Source organism: Ambystoma mexicanum, chromosome 11 (assembly GCF_040938575.1).
Source record: "Ambystoma mexicanum isolate Mex_15411 chromosome 11, UKY_AmexF1_1, whole genome shotgun sequence".
NCBI lineage: Eukaryota > Metazoa > Chordata > Amphibia > Caudata > Ambystomatidae > Ambystoma > Ambystoma mexicanum.
Window position 1 is genome coordinate 1,186,751,782 of NC_090934.1, and position 15,025 is coordinate 1,186,766,806.

Here is a 15,025-nt window from a genome sequence, read left to right on the forward strand (position 1 = left end):
AAGTCCGAAATGTGGGGAAAAAAACGCATTTTCCGCACATTTAGCTCGGCGCACCCATCGAAACACGCCCCCAACAACACATCGCTTACCGTCACACGTTCCCACAGGTGTCCCGATGAAAACGGTACCTCACATGTGTGGGTGCACCTACCTGGCCGCCAAGGGGAAAGCCTAAAACACAAGTAACCCCAAGTCTGTTTTCAGAGCGAAATCTCAGACATTCTGCCGACCGGCACAACGTACAGATATGGGCCTCGGGTGTCCAAGCCACAGAGGAAAACAGGGAATCCCATGCATTTCCGAAAAGAGGACACCCATGGGAATCCGCAGAGGTATGATTTGCGCACATCGCCCCAGATTTTATTACCCAGACATCCCCGCAAAGTCCGAAATGTGGGGGGGGAAAAAAAAGTTTTTCCGCACATTTCGCTCGACGCACCCATCGAAACACGCCCCCAACAACACATGGCTTACCGTCACACGTTCCCACAGGTGTCCCGATGAAAACGGTACCTCACATGTGTGGGTGCACCTACCTGGCCGCCAAGGGGAAAGCCTAAAACACAAGTAACCCCAAGTCTGTTTTCAGAGCGAAATCTCAGACATTCTGCCGACCGGCGCAACGTACAGATATGGGCCTAGGGTTTCCAAGCCACCGAGGAAAACAGGGAACCCCATGCATTTCCGAAAAGAGGACACCCGTGGGAATCCGCAAAGGTATGATTTGCGCACATCGCCCCAGATTTTATTACCCAGACAGCCCCGCAAAGTCCGAAATGTGCGTAAAAAAACGCTTTTTCCGCACATTTCGCTCGACGCACCCATCTAAACACGCCCCCAACAACACATGGCCTACCGTCACACATTCCCACAGGTGTCCCGATGCAAATGGTACCTCACATGTGTGGGTGCACCTACCTGTCCGCCAAGGGGAAAGCCTAAAACACAAGTAACCCCAAGTCTGTTTTCAGAGCGAAATCTCAGACATTCTGCCGACCGGCACAAGGTACAGATATGGGCCTCAGGTGTCCAAGCCACCGAGGAAAACAGGGAACCCCATGCATTTCCGAAAAGAGGACACCCGTGGGAATCCGCAGAGGTATGATTTGCGCACATCGCCCCAGATTTTATTACCCAGACAGCCCCGCAAAGTCCGAAATGTGTGGAAAAAAATGCTTTTTCCGCACATTTCGCTCGACGCACCCATCGAAACACGCCCCCAACAACACATGGCCTACCGTCACACGTTCCCACAGGTGTCCCGATGAAAACGGTACCTCACATGTGTGGGTGCACCTACCTGGCCGCCAAGTAACCCCAAGTCTGTTTTCAGAGCGAAATCTCAAACATTCTGCCGACCGGCACAATGTACAGATATGGGCCTCGGGTGTCCAAGCCACCGAGGAAAACAGGGAACTCCATGCATTTCCGAAAAGAGGACACCCGTGGGAATCCGCAGAGGTATGATTTGCGCACATCGCCCCAGAATTTTTTACCCAGACAGCCCCGCAAAGTCCGAAATGTCAGGAAAAAAACACTTTTTCTGCACATTTCGCTCGACGCACCCATCAAATCACGCCCCCAACAACACATGGCCTACCGTCACGCGTTCCCACAGGTGTCCCAATGAAAACGGTAACTCACATGTGTGGATGCACCTACCTGGCCGCCAAGGGGAAAGCCTAAAACACAAGTAACCCCAAGTCTGTTTTCATGGCGAAATCTCAGACATTCTGCCGACCGGCACAACGTACAGACATGGGCCTCGGGAGTCCAAGCCACCGAGGAAAACAGGGAACCCCATGCATTTCCGAAAAGAGGACACCCGTGGGAATCCGCAGAGGTATGATTTGCGCACATCGCCCCAGAATTTATTACCCAGACAGCCCCGCAAAGTCCGAAATGTGAGGAAAAAAACGCTTTTTCCGCACATTTCGCTCGACGCACCCATCGAAACACGCCCCCAACACATGGCCCACCGTCACGCGTTCCCACAGGTGTCCCGATGAAAATGGTACCTCACATGTGTGGGTGCACCTACCTGGCCGCCAAGGGGAAAGCCTAAAACACAAGTAACCCCAAGTCTGTTTTCAGAGCTAAATCTCAGACATTCTGCCGACCGGCACAACGTACAGATATGGCCCTCGGGTGTCCAAGCCACCGAGGAAAACAGGGAACCCCATGCATTTCCGAAAAGAGGACACCCGTGGGAATCCGCAGAGGTATGATTTGCGCACATCGCCCCAGATTTTATTACCCAGACAGCCCCGCAAAGTCCCAAATGTGGGAAAAAAAACGCTTTTTCCGCACATTTCGCTCGACGCACCCATCGAAACACGCCCCCAACAACACATGGCCTACCGTCATGCGTTTCCACAGGTGTCCCGATGAAAACGGTACCTCACATGTGTGGGTGCACCTACCTGGCCGCCAAGGGGAAAGCCTAAAACACAAGTAACCCCAGGTCTGTTTTCAGAGCGAAATCTCAGACATTCTGCCGACCGGCACAACGTACAGATATGGGCCTCGGGTGTCCAAGCCACCGAGGAAAACAGGGAACCCCATGCATTTCCGAAAAGAGGACACCCATGGGAATCCGCAGAGGTATGATTTGCGCACATCGCCCCAGATTTTATTACCCAGACAGCCCCGCAAAGTCCGAAATGTGGGGAAAAAAATGTTTTTCCGCACATTTCGCTCGACGCACCCATCGAAACACGCCCCCAACAACACATGGCCTACCGTCACACATTCCCACAGGTGTCCCGATGAAAACGGTACCTCACATGTGTGGGTGCACCTACCTGGCCGCCAAGGGGAAAGCCTAAAACACAAGTAACCCCAAGTCTGTTTTCAGAGCGAAATCTCAGACATTCTGCCGACCGGCACAACGTACAGATATGGGCCTAGGGTTTCCAAACCACCGAGGAAAACAGGGAACCCCATGCATTTGCGAAAAGAGGACACCCGTGGGAATCCGCAGAGGTATGATTTGCGCACATCGCCCCAGATTTTATTACCCAGACAGCCCCGCAAAGTCCGAAATGTGGGTAAAAAAACGCTTTTTCCGCACATTTCGCTCGACGCACCCATCGAAACACGCCCCCAACAACACATGGCCTACCGTCACACGTTCCCACAGGTGTCCCGATGCAAATGGTACCTCACATGTGTGGGTGCACCTACCTGGCCGCCAAGGGGAAAGCCTAAAACACAAGTAACGCCAAGTCTGTTTTCAGAGCAAAATCTCAGACATTCTGCCGACCGGCACAAGGTACAGATATGGGCCTCGGGTGTCCAAGCCACAGAGGAAAACAGGGAACCCCATGCATTTCTGAAAAGAGGACACCCGTGGGAATCCGCAGAGGTATGATTTGCGCACATCGCCCCAGATTTTATTACCCAGACAGCCCCGCAAAGTCCGAAATGTGTGGAAAAAAACGCTTTTTCCGCACATTTCGCTCGACGCACCCATCGAAACACACCCCCAACAACACATGGCCTACCGTCACACGTTCCCACAGGTGTCCCGATGAAAACGGTACCTCACATGTGTGGGTGCACCTACCTGGCCGCCAAGGGGAAAGCCTAAAACACAAGAACCCCAAGTCTGTTTTCAGAGCGAAATCTCAGACATTCTGCCGACCGGCACAACGTACAGATATGGGCCTCGGGTGGCCAAGCCACCGAGGAAAACAGGGAACCCCATGCATTTCTGAAAAGAGGACACCCGTGGGAATCCACAGAGGTATGATTTGCGCACATTGCCCCAGAATTTTTTACCCAGACAGCCCCGCAAAGTCCGAAATGTCAGGAAAAAAACACTTTTTCTGCACATTTGCTCGACGCACCCATCAAATCACGCCCCCAACAACACATGGCCTACCGTCACGCGTTCCCACAGGTGTCCCGATGAAAACGGTACCTCACATGTGTGGGTGCACCTACCTGGCCGCCAAGGGGAAAGCCTAAAACACAAGTAACCCCAAGTCTGTTTTCATGGCGAAATCTCAGACATTCTGCCGACCGGCACAACGTACAGACATGGGCCTCGGGTGTCCAAGCCACCGAGGAAAACAGGGAACCCCATGCATTTTCGAAAAGAGGACACCCGTGGGAATCCGCAGAGGTATGATTTGCGCACATCGCCCCAGATTTTATTACCCAGACAGCCCCGCAAAGTGCGAAAAGTCGGGAAAAAAACGCTTTTTCCGCACATTTCGCTCGACGCACCCATCGAAACACGCCCCCAACACCACATGGCCTACCGTCACGCGTTCCCACAGGTGTCCCGATGAAAACGATACCTCACATGTGTGGGTGCACCTACCTGGCCGCCAAGGGGAAAGCCTAAAACACAAGTAACCCCAAGTCTGTTTTCAGAGGGAAATCTCAGACATTCTGCCGACCGGCACAACGTACAGATATGGCCCTCGGGTGTCCAAGCCACCGAGGAAAACAGGGAACCCCATGCATTTCCGAAAAGAGGACACTCGTGGGAATCCGCAGAGGTATGATTTGCGCACATCGGCGCAGAATTTTTTACCCAGACAGCCCCGCAAAGTCCGAAATGTCGGGAAAAAAACACCTTTTCCGCACATTTCGCTCGACGCACCCATCGAAACACGCCCCAACAACACATGGCCTACCGTGCCGCGTTCCCACAGGTGTCCCGATGAAAACGGTACCCCACATGTGTGGTTGCACCTATCTGGCCGCCAAGGGGAAAGCCTAAAACACAAGTTACCCCAAGTCTGTTTTCAGAGCGAAATCTCAGACATTCTGCCGACCGGCACAACGTACAGATATGGGCCTCGGGTGCCCAAGCCACCAAGGAAAACAGGGAACCCCATGCATTTCCGAAAAGAGGACACCCGTGGGAATCCGCAGAGGTATGATTTGCGCACATCGCCCCAGATTTTATTACCCAGGCAGCCCCGCAAAGTCCGAAATGTCGGGAAAAAAACACCTTTTCCGCACATTTCGCTCGACGCACCCATCGAAACACGCCCCCAACAACACATGGCTTACCGTCACGCGTTCCCACAGGTGTCCCGATGAAAACGGTACCCCACATGTGTGGGTGCACCTATCTGGCCGCCAAGGGGAAAGCCTAAAACACAAGTAACCCCAAGTCTGTTTTCAGAGCTAAATCTCAGACATTCTGCCGACCGGCACAACGTACAGATATGGCCCTCGGGTGTCCAAGCCACCGAGGAAAACAGGGAACCCCATGCATTTCCGAAAAGAGGACACCCGTGGGAATCCGCAGAGGTATGATTTGCGCACATCGCCCCAGATTTTATTACCCAGACAGCCCAGCAAAGTCCAAATGTGGGGAAAAAAACGCTTTTTCTGCACATTTCGCTCGACGCACCCATCGAAACACGCCCCCAACAACACATGGCCTACCGTCACGCGTTTCCACAGGTGTCCCGATGAAAACGGTACCTCACATGTGTGGGTGCACCTACCTGGCGGCCAAGGGGAAAGCCTAAAACACAAGTAACCCCAAGTTTGTTTTCATGGCGAAATCTCAGACAATCTGCCGACCGGCACAACGTACAGATATGGGCCTCGGGTGTCCAAGCCACCGAGGAAAACAGGGAAACCCATGCATTTCCGAAAAGAGGACACCCGTGGGAATCCGCAGAGGTATGATTTGTGCACATCGCCCCAGAATTTTTTACCCAGACAGCCCCGCAAAGTCCGAAATGTCGGGAAAAAACACTTTTTCTGCACATTTTGCTCGACGCACCCATCGAAACATGCCCCCAACAACACATGGCCTACCGTCACGCGTTCCCACAGGTGTCCCGATGAAAACGGGACCTCACATGTGTGGGTGCACCTACCTGGCCACCAAGGGGAAAGCCTAAAACACAAGTAACCCCAAATCTGTTTTCAGAGCGAAATCTCAGACATTCTGCCGATCGGCACAACGTACAGATATGGGCCTCGGGTATCCAAGCCACCGAGGAAAACAGGGAACCCCATGCATTTCCGAAAAGAGGACACCCGTGGGAATCCGCAGAGGTATGATTTGCGCACATCGCCCCAGATTTTATTACCCAGACAGCCCCGCAAAGTGCGAAAAGTCGGGAAAAAAATGCTTTTTCCGCACATTTCGCTCGACGCACCCATCGAAACACGATCCCAACAACACATGGCCTACCGTCACACGTTCCCACAGGTGTCCCGATGAAAACGGCACCTCACATGTGTGGGTGCACCTACCTGGCCGCCAAGGGGATAGCCTAAAACACAAGTAACCCCAAGTCTGTTTTCAGAGGGAAATCTCAGACATTATGCCGACCGGCACAACGTACAGATATGGGCCTCGGGTGTCCAAGACACCGAGGAAAACAGGAAACCCCATGCATTTCCGAAAAGAGGACACCCGTGGGAATCCGCAGAGGTATGATTTGTGCACATCGCCCCAGAATCTTTTACCCAGACAGCCCCGCAAAGTCCGAAATGTCGGGAAAAAAACACCTTTTCCGAACATTTCGCTCGACGCACCCATCGAAACACGCCCCAACAACACATGGCCTACCGTGCCGCGTTCCCACAGGTGTCCCGATGAAAACGGTACCCCACATGTGTGGGTGCACCTACCTGGCCGCCAAGGGGAAAGCCTAAAACACAAGTTACCCCAAGTCTGTTTTCAGAGCGAAATCTCAGACATTCTGCCGACCGGCACAACGTACAGATATGGGCCTCGGGTGCCCAAGCCACCGAGGAAAACAGGGAACCCCATGCATTTCCGAAAAGAGGACACCCGTGGGAATCCGCAGAGGTATGATTTGCGCACATCGCCCCAGATTTTATTACCCAGGCAGCCCCGCAAAGTCCGAAATGTCGGGAAAAAAACACCTTTTCCGCACATTTTGCTCGACGCACCCATCGAAACACGCCCCCAACAACACATGGCTTACCGTCACGCGTTCCCACAGGTGTCCCGATGAAAACGGTACCTCACATGTGTGGGTGCACCTACCTGGCCGCCAAGGGGAAAGCCTAAAACACAAGTAACCCCAAGTCTGTTTTCAGAGCTAAATCTCAGACATTCTGCCGACCGGCACAACGTACAGATATGGCCCTCGGGTGTCCAAGCCACCGAGGAAAACAGGGAACCCCATGCATTTGCGAAAAGAGGACACCCGTGGGAATCCGCAGAGGTATGATTTGCGCACATCGCCCCAGATTTTATTACCCAGACAGCCCCGCAAAGTCCGAAATGTGGGTAAAAAAACGCTTTTTCCGCACATTTCGCTCGACGCACCCATCGAAACACGCCCCCAACAACACATGGCCTACCGTCACACGTTCCCACAGGTGTCCCGATGCAAATGGTACCTCACATGTGTGGGTGCACCTACCTGGCCGCCAAGGGGAAAGCCTAAAACACAAGTAACCCCAAGTCTGTTTTCAGAGCAAAATCTCAGACATTCTGCCGACCGGCACAAGGTACAGATATGGGCCTCGGGTGTCCAAGCCACCGAGGAAAACAGGGAACCCCATGCATTTCTGAAAAGAGGACACCCGTGGGAATCCGCAGAGGTATGATTTGCGCACATCGCCCCAGATTTTATTACCCAGACAGCCCCGCAAAGTCCGAAATGTGTGGAAAAAAACGCTTTTTCCGCACATTTCGCTCGACGCACCCATCGAAACACACCACCAACAACACATGGCCTACCGTCACACGTTCCCACAGGTGTCCCGATGAAAACGGTACCTCACATGTGTGGGTGCACCTACCTGGCCGCCAAGGGGAAAGCCTAAAACACAAGAACCCCAAGTCTGTTTTCAGAGCGAAATCTCAGACATTCTGCCGACCGGCACAACGTACAGATATGGGCCTCGGGTGTCCAAGCCACCGAGGAAAACAGGGAACCCCATGCATTTCTGAAAAGAGGACACCCGTGGGAATCCACAGAGGTATGATTTGCGCACATCGCCCCAGAATTTTTTACCCAGACAGCCCCGCAAAGTCCGAAATGTCAGGAAAAAAACACTTTTTCTGCACATTTGCTCGACGCACCCATCAAATCACGCCCCCAACAACACATGGCCTACCGTCACGCGTTCCCACAGGTGTCCCGATGAAAACGGTACCTCACATGTGTGGGTGCACCTACCTGGCCGCCAAGGGGAAAGCCTAAAACACAAGTAACCCCAAGTCTGTTTTCAGAGGGAAATCTCAGACATTCTGCCGACCGGCACAACGTACAGATATGGCCCTCGGGTGTCCAAGCCACCGAGGAAAACAGGGAACCCCATGCATTTCCGAAAAGAGGACACTCGTGGGAATCCGCAGAGGTATGATTTGCGCACATCGCCCCAGATTTTATTACCCAGACAGCCCCGCAAAGTGCGAAAAGTCGGGAAAAAAATGCTTCTTCCGCACATTTCGCTCGACGCACCCATCGAAACACGCCCCCAACAACACATGGCCTACCGTCACACGTTCCCACAGGTGTCCCGATGAAAACGGCACCTCACATGTGTGGGTGCACCTACCTGGCCGCCAAGGGGATAGCCTAAAACACAAGTAACCCCAAGTCTGTTTTCAGAGGAAAATCTCAGACATTATGCCGACCGGCACAACGTACAGATATGGGCCTCGGGTGTCCAAGACACCGAGGAAAACAGGAAACCCCATGCATTTCCGAAAAGAGGACACCCGTGGGAATCCGCAGAGGTATGATTTGTGCACATCGCCCCAGAATCTTTTACCCAGACAGCCCCGCAAAGTCCGAAATGTCGGGAAAAAAACACCTTTTCCGAACATTTTGCTCGACGCACCCATCGAAACACGCCCCAACAACACATGGCCTACCGTGCCGCGTTCCCACAGGTGTCCCGATGAAAACGGTACCCCACATGTGTGGGTGCACCTACCTGGCCGCCAAGGGGAAAGCCTAAAACACAAGTTACCCCAAGTCTGTTTTCAGAGCGAAATCTCAGACATTCTGCCGACCGGCACAACGTACAGATATGGGCCTCGGGTGCCCAAGCCACCGAGGAAAACAGGGAACCCCATGCATTTCCGAAAAGAGGACACCCGTGGGAATCCGCAGAGGTATGATTTGCGCACATCGCCCCAGATTTTATTACCCAGGCAGCCCCGCAAAGTCCGAAATGTCGGGAAAAAAACACCTTTTCCGCACATTTTGCTCGACGCACCCATCGAAACACGCCCCCAACAACACATGGCCTACCGTCACGCGCTCCCACAGGTGTCCCGATGAAAACGGTACCTCACATGTGTGGGTGCACCTATCTGGCCGCCAAGGGGAAAGCCTAAAACACAAGTAACCCCAAGTCTGTTTTCAGAGGGAAATCTCAGACATTCTGCCGACCGGCACAACGTACAGATATGGGCCTCGGGTGTCCAAGCCACCGAGGAAAACAGGGAACCCCATGCATTTCCGAAAAGAGGACACCCGTGGGAATCCGCAGAGGTATGATTTGCGCACATCGCCCCAGATTTTATTACCCAGACAGCCCCGCAAAGTGCGAAAAGTCGGGAAAAAAACGCTTTTTCCGCACATTTCGCTCGACGCACCCATCGAAACACCCCCCCAACACCACATGGCCTACCGTCACGCGTTCCCACAGGTGTCCCGATGAAAACGATACCTCACATGTGTGGGTGCACCTACCTGGCCGCCAAGGGGAAAGCCTAAAACACAAGTAACCCCAAGTCTGTTTTCAGAGGGAAATCTCAGACATTCTGCCGACCGGCACAACGTACAGATATGGCCCTCGGGTGTCCAAGCCACCGAGGAAAACAGGGAACCCCATGCATTTCCGAAAAGAGGACACTCGTGGGAATCCGCAGAGGTATGATTTGCGCACATCGGCGCAGAATTTTTTACCCAGACAGCCCCGCAAAGTCCGAAATGTCGGGAAAAAAACACCTTTTCCGCACATTTCGCTCGACGCACCCATCGAAACACGCCCCCAACAACACATGGCCTACCGTCACACGCTCCCACAGGTGTCCCGATGAAAACGGTACCTCACATGTGTGGGTGCACCTACCTGGCCGCCAAGGGGAAAGCCTAAAACACAAGTTACCCCAAGTCTGTTTTCAGAGCGAAATCTCAGACATTCTGCCGACCGGCACAACGTACAGATATGGGCCTCGGGTGCCCAAGCCACCGAGGAAAACAGGGAACCCCATGCATTTCCGAAAAGAGGACACCCGTGGGAATCCGCAGAGGTATGATTTGCGCACATCGCCCCAGATTTTATTACCCAGGCAGCCCCGCAAAGTCCGAAATGTCGGGAAAAAAACACCTTTTCCGCACATTTTGCTCGACGCACCCATCGAAACACGCCCCCAACAACACATGGCCTACCGTCACGCGCTCCCACAGGTGTCCCGATGAAAACGGTACCTCACATGTGTGGGTGCACCTATCTGGCCGCCAAGGGGAAAGCCTAAAACACAAGTAACCCCAAGTCTGTTTTCAGAGGGAAATCTCAGACATTCTGCCGACCGGCACAACGTACAGATATGGGCCTCGGGTGTCCAAGCCACCGAGGAAAACAGGGAACCCCATGCATTTCCGAAAAGAGGACACCCGTGGGAATCCGCAGAGGTATGATTTGCGCACATCGCCCCAGATTTTATTACCCAGACAGCCCCGCAAAGTGCGAAAAGTCGGGAAAAAAACGCTTTTTCCGCACATTTCGCTCGACGCACCCATCGAAACACCCCCCCAACACCACATGGCCTACCGTCACGCGTTCCCACAGGTGTCCCGATGAAAACGATACCTCACATGTGTGGGTGCACCTACCTGGCCGCCAAGGGGAAAGCCTAAAACACAAGTAACCCCAAGTCTGTTTTCAGAGGGAAATCTCAGACATTCTGCCGACCGGCACAACGTACAGATATGGCCCTCGGGTGTCCAAGCCACCGAGGAAAACAGGGAACCCCATGCATTTCCGAAAAGAGGACACTCGTGGGAATCCGCAGAGGTATGATTTGCGCACATCGGCGCAGAATTTTTTACCCAGACAGCCCCGCAAAGTCCGAAATGTCGGGAAAAAAACACCTTTTCCGCACATTTCGCTCGACGCACCCATCGAAACACGCCCCAACAACACATGGCCTACCGTGCCGCGTTCCCACAGGTGTCCCGATGAAAACGGTACCCCACATGTGTGGGTGCACCTACCTGGCCGCCAAGGGGAAAGCCTAAAACACAAGTTACCCCAAGTCTGTTTTCAGAGCGAAATCTCAGACATTCTGCCGACCGGCACAACGTACAGATATGGGCCTCGGGTGCCCAAGCCACCGAGGAAAACAGGGAACCCCATGCATTTCCGAAAAGAGGACACCCGTGGGAATCCGCAGAGGTATGATTTGCACACATCGCCCCAGATTTTATTACCCAGGCAGCCCCGCAAAGTCCGAAATGTCGGGAAAAAAACACCTTTTCCGCACATTTCGCTCGACGCACCCATCGAAACACGCCCCCAACAACACATGGCTTACCGTCACGCGTTCCCACAGGTGTCCCGATGAAAACGGTACCCCACATGTGTGGGTGCACCTACCTGGCCGCCAAGGGGAAAGCCTAAAACACAAGTAACCCCAAGTCTGTTTTCAGAGCTAAATCTCAGACATTCTGCCGACCGGCACAACGTACAGATGTGGCCCTCGGGTGTCCAAGCCACCGAGGAAAACAGGGAACCCCATGCATTTCCGAAAAGAGGACACCCGTGGGAATCCGCAGAGGTATGATTTGCGCACATCGCCCCAGATTTCATTACCCAGACAGCCCTGCAAAGTCCCAAATGTGGGGAAAAAAACGCTTTTTCCGCACATTTCGCTCGACGCACCCATCGAAACACGCCCCCAACAACACATGGCCTACCGTCACACGCTCCCACAGGTGTCCCGATGAAAACGGTACCTCACATGTGTGGGTGCACCTATCTGGCCGCCAAGGGGAAAGCCTAAAACACAAGTAACCCCAAGTCTGTTTTCAGAGCTAAATCTCAGACATTCTGCCGACCGGCACAACGTACAGATATGGCCCTCGGGTGTCCAAGCCACCGAGGAAAACAGGGAACCCCATGCATTTCCGAAAAGAGGACACCCGTGGGAATCCGCAGAGGTATGATTTGCGCACATCGCCCCAGATTTTATTACCCAGACAGCCCAGCAAAGTCCCAAATGTGGGGAAAAAAACGCTTTTTCTGCACATTTCGCTCGACGCACCCATCGAAACACGCCCCCAACAACACATGGCCTACCGTCACGCGCTCCCACAGGTGTCCCGATGAAAACGGTACCTCACATGTGTGGGTGCACCTATCTGGCCGCCAAGGGGAAAGCCTAAAACACAAGTAACCCCAAGTCTGTTTTCAGAGCTAAATCTCAGACATTCTGCCGACCGGCACAACGTACAGATATGGCCCTCGGGTGTCCAAGCCACCGAGGAAAACAGGGAACCCCATGCATTTCCGAAAAGAGGACACCCGTGGGAATCCGCAGAGGTATGATTTGCGCACATCGCCCCAGATTTTATTACCCAGACAGCCCAGCAAAGTACCAAATGTTGGGAAAAAAACGCTTTTTCTGCACATTTTGCTCGACGCACCCATCGAAACATGCCCCCAACAACACATGGCCTACCGTCACGCGTTTCCACAGGTGTCCCGATGAAAACGGTACCTCACATGTGTGGGTGCACCTACCTGGCGGCCAAGGGGAAAGCCTAAAACACAAGTAACCCCAAGTTTGTTTTCATGGCGAAATCTCAGACAATCTGCCGACCGGCACAACGTACAGATATGGGCCTCGGGTGTCCAAGCCACCGAGGAAAACAGGGAAACCCATGCATTTCCGAAAAGAGGACACCCGTGGGAATCCGCAGAGGTATGATTTGTGCACATCGCCCCAGAATTTTTTACCCAGACAGCCCCGCAAAGTCCGAAATGTCGGGAAAAAAACACTTTTTCCGCACATTTCGCTCGACGCACCCATCGAAACATGCCCCCAACAACACCTGGCCTACCGTCACGCGTTCCCACAGGTGTCCCGATGAAAACGGGACCTCACATGTGTGGGTGCACCTACCTGGCCACCAAGGGGAAAGCCTAAAACACAAGTAACCCCAAGTCTGTTTTCAGAGCGAAATCTCAGACATTCTGCTGATCGGCACAACGTACAGATATGGGCCTCGGGTATCCAAGCCACCGAGGAAAACAGGGAACCCCATGCATTTCCGAAAAGAGGACACCCGTGGGAATCCGCAGAGGTATGATTTGCGCACATCGCCCCAGATTTTATTACCCAGACAGCCCCGCAAAGTCCGAAATGTGGGTAAAAAAATGCTTTTTCCGCACATTTCGCTCGACGCACCCATCGAAACACGCCCCCAACAACACATGGCCTACCGTCACACGCTCCCACAGGTGTCCCGATGAAAACGGTACCTCACATGTGTGGGTGCACCTATCTGGCCGCCAAGGGGAAAGCCTAAAACACAAGTAACCCCAAGTCTGTTTTCAGAGCTAAATCTCAGACATTCTGCCGACCGGCACAACGTACAGATATGGCCCTCGGGTGTCCAAGCCACCGAGGAAAACAGGGAACCCCATGCATTTCCGAAAAGAGGACACCCGTGGGAATCCGCAGAGGTATGATTTGCGCACATCGCCCCAGATTTTATTACCCAGACAGCCCAGCAAAGTCCCAAATGTGGGGAAAAAAACGCTTTTTCCGCACATTTCGCTCGACGCACCCATCGAAACACGCCCCCAACAACACATGGCCTACCGTCACGCGCTCCCACAGGTGTCCCGATGAAAACGGTACCTCACATGTGTGGGTGCACCTATCTGGCCGCCAAGGGGAAAGCCTAAAACACAAGTAACCCCAAGTCTGTTTTCAGAGCTAAATCTCAGACATTCTGCCGACCGGCACAACGTACAGATATGGCCCTCGGGTGTCCAAGCCACCGAGGAAAACAGGGAACCCCATGCATTTCCGAAAAGAGGACACCCGTGGGAATCCGCAGAGGTATGATTTGCGCACATCGCCCCAGATTTTATTACCCAGACAGCCCAGCAAAGTACCAAATGTTGGGAAAAAAACGCTTTTTCTGCACATTTTGCTCGACGCACCCATCGAAACATGCCCCCAACAACACATGGCCTACCGTCACGCGTTTCCACAGGTGTCCCGATGAAAACGGTACCTCACATGTGTGGGTGCACCTACCTGGCGGCCAAGGGGAAAGCCTAAAACACAAGTAACCCCAAGTTTGTTTTCATGGCGAAATCTCAGACAATCTGCCGACCGGCACAACGTACAGATATGGGCCTCGGGTGTCCAAGCCACCGAGGAAAACAGGGAAACCCATGCATTTCCGAAAAGAGGACACCCGTGGGAATCCGCAGAGGTATGATTTGTGCACATCGCCCCAGAATTTTTTACCCAGACAGCCCCGCAAAGTCCGAAATGTCGGGAAAAAAACACTTTTTCCGCACATTTCGCTCGACGCACCCATCGAAACATGCCCCCAACAACACCTGGCCTACCGTCACGCGTTCCCACAGGTGTCCCGATGAAAACGGGACCTCACATGTGTGGGTGCACCTACCTGGCCACCAAGGGGAAAGCCTAAAACACAAGTAACCCCAAGTCTGTTTTCAGAGCGAAATCTCAGACATTCTGCTGATCGGCACAACGTACAGATATGGGCCTCGGGTATCCAAGCCACCGAGGAAAACAGGGAACCCCATGCATTTCCGAAAAGAGGACACCCGTGGGAATCCGCAGAGGTATGATTTGCGCACATCGCCCCAGATTTTATTACCCAGACAGCCCCGCAAAGTCCGAAATGTGGGTAAAAAAATGCTTTTTCCGCACATTTCGCTCGACGCACCCATCGAAACACGCCCCCAACAACACATGGCCTACCGTCACACGTTCCCACAGGTGTCCCGATGAAAACGGCACCTCACATGTGTGGGTGCACCTACCTGGCCG